Raw genomic sequence first — 7,929 nt, 5'->3', positions numbered from 1 at the left:
GAGCATTGTGCTGGCATAAGCATCTGAGGATCTTCTGCAGGTAATCCCTTTGTTCTGTCTACTCAATTCAATTAAGAACATATTCATGTTGTTGGTTTAGCCAACAAAATGTGTTTTTACCATCTGAACTACACCAAAACATAATAGTATGGTGGATTCATGATCTAACAAAATACGAAAAAGATTTGGTGGAAGATTTTGACCCAAACATTTGGGTACTGAGTTTTAAAAATCATATTAGTTTCTGACCATAATATATACATTGGATTTTATGCATAGGTAGATCTCACCCTAAATTGGCTACAAATCAAATGGAGAAACTTTAATATCGGAGGAGAAACAAGGTTGAGGAAATTTTTTATAGGTAGTGATATATAACTAATTTTGGATTTTTCCATCTAGTACTTCTGCCCTAAAAAATCCATTTGTGTTTCATGGTCAAAATTAATATATATTGTGCAAAAAGACTGTGCAAAAAAAAGGAATCAATTAGAGTTTTGGTTGCAAGTAGGGCTGGGCATGGGTTGGGTTGGCCGGGTTGAGGCTGTTTGAATGAGCCAACGCAATTACATCGGCCTAGAAAATTCTAACCCATTTAAAATAGTTTTAATATGTAACCCAACCCTACTAATTACATTAAGGGTTGGGTTGGGTTATAACTGTAACGTCCTGCATTTTCGGGTACCTTTAAACGACTCGGGTCGGGATTTTTCCCCCGGGTTAAGAATATTATTTTAAATAATATTATATTTTGTTTGTAAGTATTCCATGAGTTATTGCTAGCCAAAATATGAATTTTGTGATTTTAAAAGTCAAGATAAGACTTTCGGTCCTGGACCGACACAAAAACCCTGATCGGGTAAAAATCTCGAAAAATAAAATGAAAAATCATGGCAATTATATTTTGGGCATAAAATACATTCATAAAAGTTAAAGTTTGGTCAAAAATAATAAACCTAAAAGAAAATGGAAATTTTAAGGCATTTTGTGTTAAATGCCTAATTTTACCGAAATGGGGAATTTTATTCCATGAATGGACCTTAGGTTAAATTTTATTATGTGATTAATTAAATTAAATTAAATGTGAGAGACATTTAATTTAATTAATTAATGTTAAGTTTGGTGATTAGAACTTAATAAGAGTGAAAAAGGTGTCAAAAGCCAATTTGGACTTTTCTTCTTATGAAACCTTTATTAACTTTTATTAAAAAAAAAAAAATTAAATGATCATATATGGCAAAGGGTGGCCGGCCATGTGGTGTTTTAGAGTGGTGTGAACCCAAATTTTATAAAATTTAAATGCCATTTAATTAAGAGGTCAAGTGGGCAAGTGGGTAGAAAAGCACTCAAGTACCTTGTGATATTTTGAAGAGTATTGTGAGCAATTCCCACACTAAGAACCGATCACTCTCCATCTCTCATTCACTATCATCTTTTTTGAAGACCTCTCAAAGTGTTCTCTCCATTTTTCTCTCCATTTTTCAAGCCCAAGAACACCAAGGAAAACTTGGAGGCTAAGTCTTGGTCTAGGAAGTATTTTCCCTAAGGTAAACCTTCACTAATCTAGGCTTTTGTAAAGTTTTAAGCTTAGAGTTTCAAATAGATAATTAACTATGTTGTTGGGGGAAGTTGGTTAGGGTTTTTTTGAAAGGTTTTGGAGGAGCCAAAGCTAATAGGAAGGTCCAAACCTTAAGCAAGAACACCAAAGAGGTAAAAAGTTTACTTTTGATGATTTTGTTGTAGGGTTTTTAGTTTTAAGCATTATTTTGTATATCTAATGCTTAAAGTTTCTTGTTGGTGATGTAATAAGGTTATGGTAGTTGTTTAATAATTTTTATGATGCATGCGTATTGATTTTTTAAAATGGGAACCAAAACCCCCAAGGGTTTTGTAGGATACCCTAAAACAAAACATGTTTTGAGCTGTGACTTCCAAGGGGTCAAGCAGCCACTGTATATTGTTTTTGTAAAATTAAATTGTACTGTGATGTTTTTGAGATTGAGTACATAAAATTGAGCTTTTGAAACACTAAAAAATGTTTAGAAATGAGTAAGTTATGCTATTTCAAAGATTAGGTAAAAAACTGTTTTTTCGTATTCTTATTTTCGGAACCAAGTTTGGACAGCCACTGTTTAGGGAAAATGAACCCAGTTTTTCTAAAATTTTGTGGACATATTACTGGCATAACCTATTATTCCACTGTAAAATTTGGTAAGAAAATATTGAACGGTTTGAAAGTTATTAACTGTCAAAGTTTGGAAAAAATAAGGACTTGAAAATAAGGTCATTTTTACCTCATTGTTGGAAAATGATTTCACCAATCAAAAATGCTCATTTTGACCTAAGAATTTACAAAGACCTAAATGGCATAACAAAAATGGAATTGGGAAATTTTGGTAACAATTGGGTAAGTAAATTTCAAGTTATGAACTAACGAAGTATGTAGTTAAAAATGTGAAAAATATGTTTTTCACACTTAGTGTAAAAATGAGATTTTGGAACATAAGGTGAAAAGTAAAAATTTGTTTATTTCAAGATATAAAATGGTAAGTCTTGAAATTATATTTTCACTAAAATTACCCCATTGAGTTTAAATGAATTATTTTTATTAAGGAGTTTTTATTCTTTTTAAAAATAAGAGATTTAATTTATTAATAGTTAATAAATTAAAAGAGGGTTTAAAACCCTATATTTTGAGAAAATAATTAAATGAATTATTTTTCTAGTAAGTAAAATTGATTAATTGCTTTTGGAAAATTAATTAGTCAAGATGAGAAATTTTTAACGGTTTTCCTAATTAAGACAAATTAGGCAATTTTCTTAAAACGGTTTTTAGATATTAAAACCTTAAGAAAAATAAAAGGAAAATTTAAAGAGTTTATTTTCTTTAAAAATAATTGAGGAATTTATTTGTATTTTCTGGATATAATACCGACTAAAATCTTACATATTTTAACCGACTAGTCGAAAGTGCGGGTTAATAGCGATACCTTGAAATAATAAGATTTTTAGCGGGTTGTGGGGAAATACCATTGTGATACCCGAGCCTAGGTATCGAGACCTTAGGATAGGTCTCCCCGAGACTTAGGGTTTAGTCTCGAATATTTTGTATAACTTTCCTTAATAGGTTTAAAACCAAATAAGGATTGTAAATCCTTACAAATGACTTTTATTAAAATGACCAAACTGCCCAAAATAATAATAATGAATTATGAGTGCCATAATTAATCCGAGTATACTGTATGGATAACTACAGTATTGGCTAAGCGTAACTGGACTGAACGTTGGAGGGTGAAAACTTGCTGAGCGCTAAGGACTCCAAGTAAGTCAACTTATATTGTATGGCTGCAACATGAAATGATTATTGTCTTGTATGTTAATATAGGGATACATGCATATATATAGGCTGTCATAGAAAGTTTCTTAGAGACGTTAGTCTAGTGAGTGCTGATTTAGAAAATATGAACGGTAGAAGTCCGTCATATCCTAGACGGTTGATCCCTGTCACACTGCTTGATTTTATTTATATCCGGTTCATTACCGCGACGAGTGGCCATGAGATGAGGATAAGCTGGTTAAACCTAGGGGCGCCAAGATAAATGGGACCTAGGGGCCCTCATGCTTACTTAATCATTGGACGGTTAGAATCCGAGCAAGTGCTCTGATAACTTATTCCCGGATAGCAGCCGTGAATATTGGCCATTCCGTGAGAGTGTCTAGAGATACTAGGGGTTGCCAAGATAGAGTAAGGTTGAACACCCTAGGGGCAGCTGCTCACCAGCACCACTGATTAACATAGAAGTCTCCGTAAAATCGTGTAAATTGGATTACACTCTTGAATATGTAGCGATGCCCTAGGTAACACGATAGTTACCCTTGATGAGAATATTTATTGGCTAGATCTTAGTGTGGGGACTCAGTTCTCTTTTACAGATTAGCAATTATGTTGGAGGGCGCGTTACGCATGAATTGTTGGAAATTGTCGAGCGTTGGTCTCGAATTATGTTGTGATATAATATATCTGCTTGCTCTGGGATTTTCTGAGTGCAGGGATATATTTGTTGATAAGATATAGTTGTGATATAATATATCTGCTTGCTCTGGGATTTTTCTGAGTGCAGGGATATATTTGTTGATAAGAATTAGTTGCGATATAATATATCTGCTTGTGTCTGGGATTTTCTGAGTGCAGGATTTTTATCTAGATATGAATTAATTTATCCTTGGTTATCAGGCATGACCATAAGTTTGCCAGGACGCTTTAGCGTTCTTGAAATTGATTGTGTAGGGTCCGGATGGGTCCGGAACCCTAATTCTCTACATGCTTTGTTTGAAAGTTGATCTTACTAAGCGTTTTCGCTTACCTAGTTGTTTCATGTTGTAGGTAAGAACAAGGGCAAGGCAGAGCAGTGAGCACTGGAGTCTTCCTTGCAAATGTACATGTGGACCGACCTTTTGGGAAGCCTTTTTATTTTTGGAAATGTTGTGTAATTTTCCTAAACTAGGCTCACTCTAATCTTTGTAAAACATGTTTGTAACTAAATGTTAAGTATGGTCATACGACTTTTTAAAAAGTTTTTTTTTCTATGGGTTTTTGAGACATTTTGTTAAATGAAAACATTTATATTTCCGCATTATCGAGTCTTGAAAATCCGGGTCGTTACAATAACCCATTTAAAAAATCTATCAAGTTTATCAAAATCAATAATGAGATATCAAACTAAAACCTGAAATGAAAAAAATCATGTCTTATTAGTTATCCAAATTCCAAACACAAGTCTTAAAATTATTGCACCCATCCATTATTGCAACTAGATAGTTAATTGAAATTTAAACAAAATAAAAAGCTCGAATCCATCAATCAACAATGGCAATGGGTGTCTTGATGTTCTCTTTTGTTGTTGCATTCTCCTTAAGTTTATTGTCTACAATTCAAAAACTAAATTTACACAACTTATTGAAAATAAAAATCATTAAAGAAAGAACAAGATTAACAAGTCATTTTATTTACCTTCTTCAAGAAACTCATATTTTTGTATAGCATCCAAATATTCCTTTGTTTGAATCATTCATGAATCCCTTTAAACTAATATGTTCATGATACGCCAAATATGCACAAAATATTTAATTATCTCAGCACTAATTTATTTTAACAAACAAATTAAGCAAGCAATATTTCTCTCTTTTATTTGACAGTGCCAAATTGCCTGTAAAAAACATAGGATAAATTAGCAAATACCAATAATATAAAACTATACATATAAATGACACGCAACCGGTAATATGCGTATGCATATATATATATATATATATAATGACAGTAAGCAAAGTAGTAACAATACCACCTGCCGACCTATGTGCTATTCGACCGACCTGAATACAGCTAAAATGAAAATAAATAAATATAAATCTTACAAAATACAAACAAACAAGAATCTTTACTTACCAAATAGTACCAGCCAAAAATGTAAACGTAATACATATACAATATACTTGATTTATATCTATATGTATATATTATATGAATAAAATAAAAAGAGAGAACCTACCTCCGTCGACTGCCTCCACCCTCGGTCGACCGCCTGGAGCAAAGACTTCGTCGAGCTTCGCTTGGAGTTGTCCAGTAGAGATCGCGTGGAGCTTTGCTTGGAGCTGAGACTCGACTGGAGGCGAGACTGATGGAGCTTCGCCACCTGGTCAAGACCCAAGAGTGCAAGGTCAAAGATGAAGAAAGATAAGATAGTAGAGAGAGGCAGGCACTAGGCAGCGGCACGCATTTAGATTTAGGTTAGGTGAGAATTTAGAAATATATTATTATCACTTATTAGTAATGTTAAAATTTAAAAATATATTATATATGTATTTTTTTTTAATATAGCATTAGGGTCGATTGGGCCAGGTTGGGTAAAATGGGTTGGGATTTGTCTGGGCTGTGACCGGTCCATTCAAGTGCGGGTTGTGGTTAAAATGGGCCAATCAAATTCGAGCTGCTCAAATTTGGCCTCTTCGGCCCATTTTTCGGGTTGGGTTAGCCAGTTTGGTCGACCCAATAACATTAATGCCCAACCCTACTTGCAAGTAACCCTTAATATTGTCACAATAAATGATATTTGTTATAAAATATCTAAATTGTGCACAAAATTATACTAAAGTACCCAAAATTTTTATTTTTTATTTACCAAAGTACCTTCCATCAATATGATTGTTAGTATTCACTAAGTGATGATGTAGCTTTGCATGTCACTAGTTAATTTGTCAAATTCTTAAAATTTAAAATATCTTTAAAAAATTATTATAAAGAATAAAAGAATAATTAAAATAACTATTAATTAATCAAAAATAAAAAGTAAAACATTTAATTTCAATTAAATACATACCTACAATTAAAATAATAAACAATAATTAATATTATAATTTATTCAAAACCTAATTCTAATTTGGGGTTAGAATTATTTCATATTCTTCAAACCCTCTCTCTTCTTTATCTTCCCCATTTCCATATGTTTTAAGTTTTTTCAAAAAAAAAAAAAATCTAAGTTAAATTTATAAATAGTATAAACATTTTCAAAGTTAAAAAGATATTATAACAGGGAAATTTATATAATACACTTAATTTTACTAAAAAATTACATTAAAAAACTTTAAAAGTTTTATTTTTGAAAATTTAAAGTAGTATTTTTTAATAAAAGAAGAACCGTAAAAGAAATTAAAAAAAAGTATATTTATAAAATAAAAACTCATTTATAATAATATATTTTAATTATATAATTGTATTGTGACATATTTATTTGTATGAGGTTTAAATTAAAGTTTTAAATAATGAATCAAATTTGAATGATTTGCAACAATAAAATGCTGACATGAATGTACTTGGATTAGATGCGTTTTCACTTAATGGCTAGGTATCAATAATCACACCAAATGACTTGTGAAAGGTACTTTTGCAGAGAAAAATAAATTTAACTACTTAGCACAACTTGATTACTTTCGTTATAAATTTTCTAAATAAAAATGTGTAGTTTGTACATTCTAATTAGATTTATGTATATTTTTCTTTAATATTATGTTTGAAGAAAAGCAGGACGATGTAAACCTCTTTCTCTTTTTTTTTTTTTTTTTCATCCATGAATGAATTGATACGATATATATATAAACTATATTTATTTAATTTTATTTAAAAAATTTATTAAATATATTGGTTAAGTATTGTCATATTAATTTTTTTTTTTAAAAAAGAAGAAAAATGATCTTCATTAACCACTGAAAAATACAAATGAGAGAGATTTAGACTTGTATTTTGCAAAATAAAATAACATAATACTCTAATTCTAATTTTGATCAAACTTTTTTTTTTAATATTATTAAAATAACCTCAGATGTTAATTTTAATTATTTAATGTATTTACTATTTTTAATTCTAAATATAAATTAAACTTAAACCTAAAATGAAAATCAATTTTCTTTTTCTACTTTTCTTTCCTGTCTACCTTTTCTTCTTCTTCTTCTTCTTCTTCTTCTTGCATCATCAATATTACAACAAGCTCCATGGCAGATCTCGATCTCAGTCAATGGGAAAGTAGAGGCGATCAGGCATGGTCACGGTATGGCTATGCTTAGATTTGGGGAGGTCCGTGATATCGCGATGCTTAGATTTGGGGAGGTCGGTTAACGACGAAGTTGGATCTGGGAAGAATGACGAGGCTATATCATCGCGGGGTTGGCGAACGGCGGATGCGAGGTCGGCGAACGAAGGAACCAAGGTCTGGGTCTATCTTGGTCTGACTGCAATGCAATAAGAAGAATAATAAAAAGAGAAATAGGAGGAACCGATGAAGAAGAAGAAGAGAAGTTAAGGGAATAGATGGGTCTGTCTTGGATTTTTTTCTTTGCTTTGAATTGATTTTGGGAGAAACCTGGGTTTGTTAGGTG

At 31.5% G+C, this 7,929-nt stretch overlaps 2 long non-coding RNA genes across 2 annotated transcripts; one reads left to right on the top strand and one right to left on the bottom strand.

The window, feature by feature from the left end:
- The first annotated feature begins 1,118 nt into the window (after positions 1-1,118).
- On the top strand, positions 1,119-4,584 carry LOC133830524 (uncharacterized). Its single transcript, XR_009892097.1, has 2 exons — positions 1,119-1,710; positions 4,385-4,584. It is a non-coding gene; the product is annotated as an uncharacterized LOC133830524 (long non-coding RNA).
- A 277-nt stretch (positions 4,585-4,861) lies between these two features.
- LOC133830523 (uncharacterized) lies at positions 4,862-5,816 on the bottom strand. Its single transcript, XR_009892096.1, has 2 exons — positions 5,012-5,816; positions 4,862-4,925 (listed from the first exon to the last, which is right to left on the bottom strand). It is a non-coding gene; the product is annotated as an uncharacterized LOC133830523 (long non-coding RNA).
- Between the last annotated feature and the right edge of the window lie 2,113 nt (positions 5,817-7,929).

The sequence above is a fragment of the Humulus lupulus genome, chromosome 4 (genome assembly GCF_963169125.1).
Source record: "Humulus lupulus chromosome 4, drHumLupu1.1, whole genome shotgun sequence".
Taxonomy (NCBI): domain Eukaryota; kingdom Viridiplantae; phylum Streptophyta; class Magnoliopsida; order Rosales; family Cannabaceae; genus Humulus; species Humulus lupulus.
The sequence above is the reverse complement of the archived record's forward strand: the minus strand, read 5'-3'. Positions and strand labels throughout refer to the sequence as shown.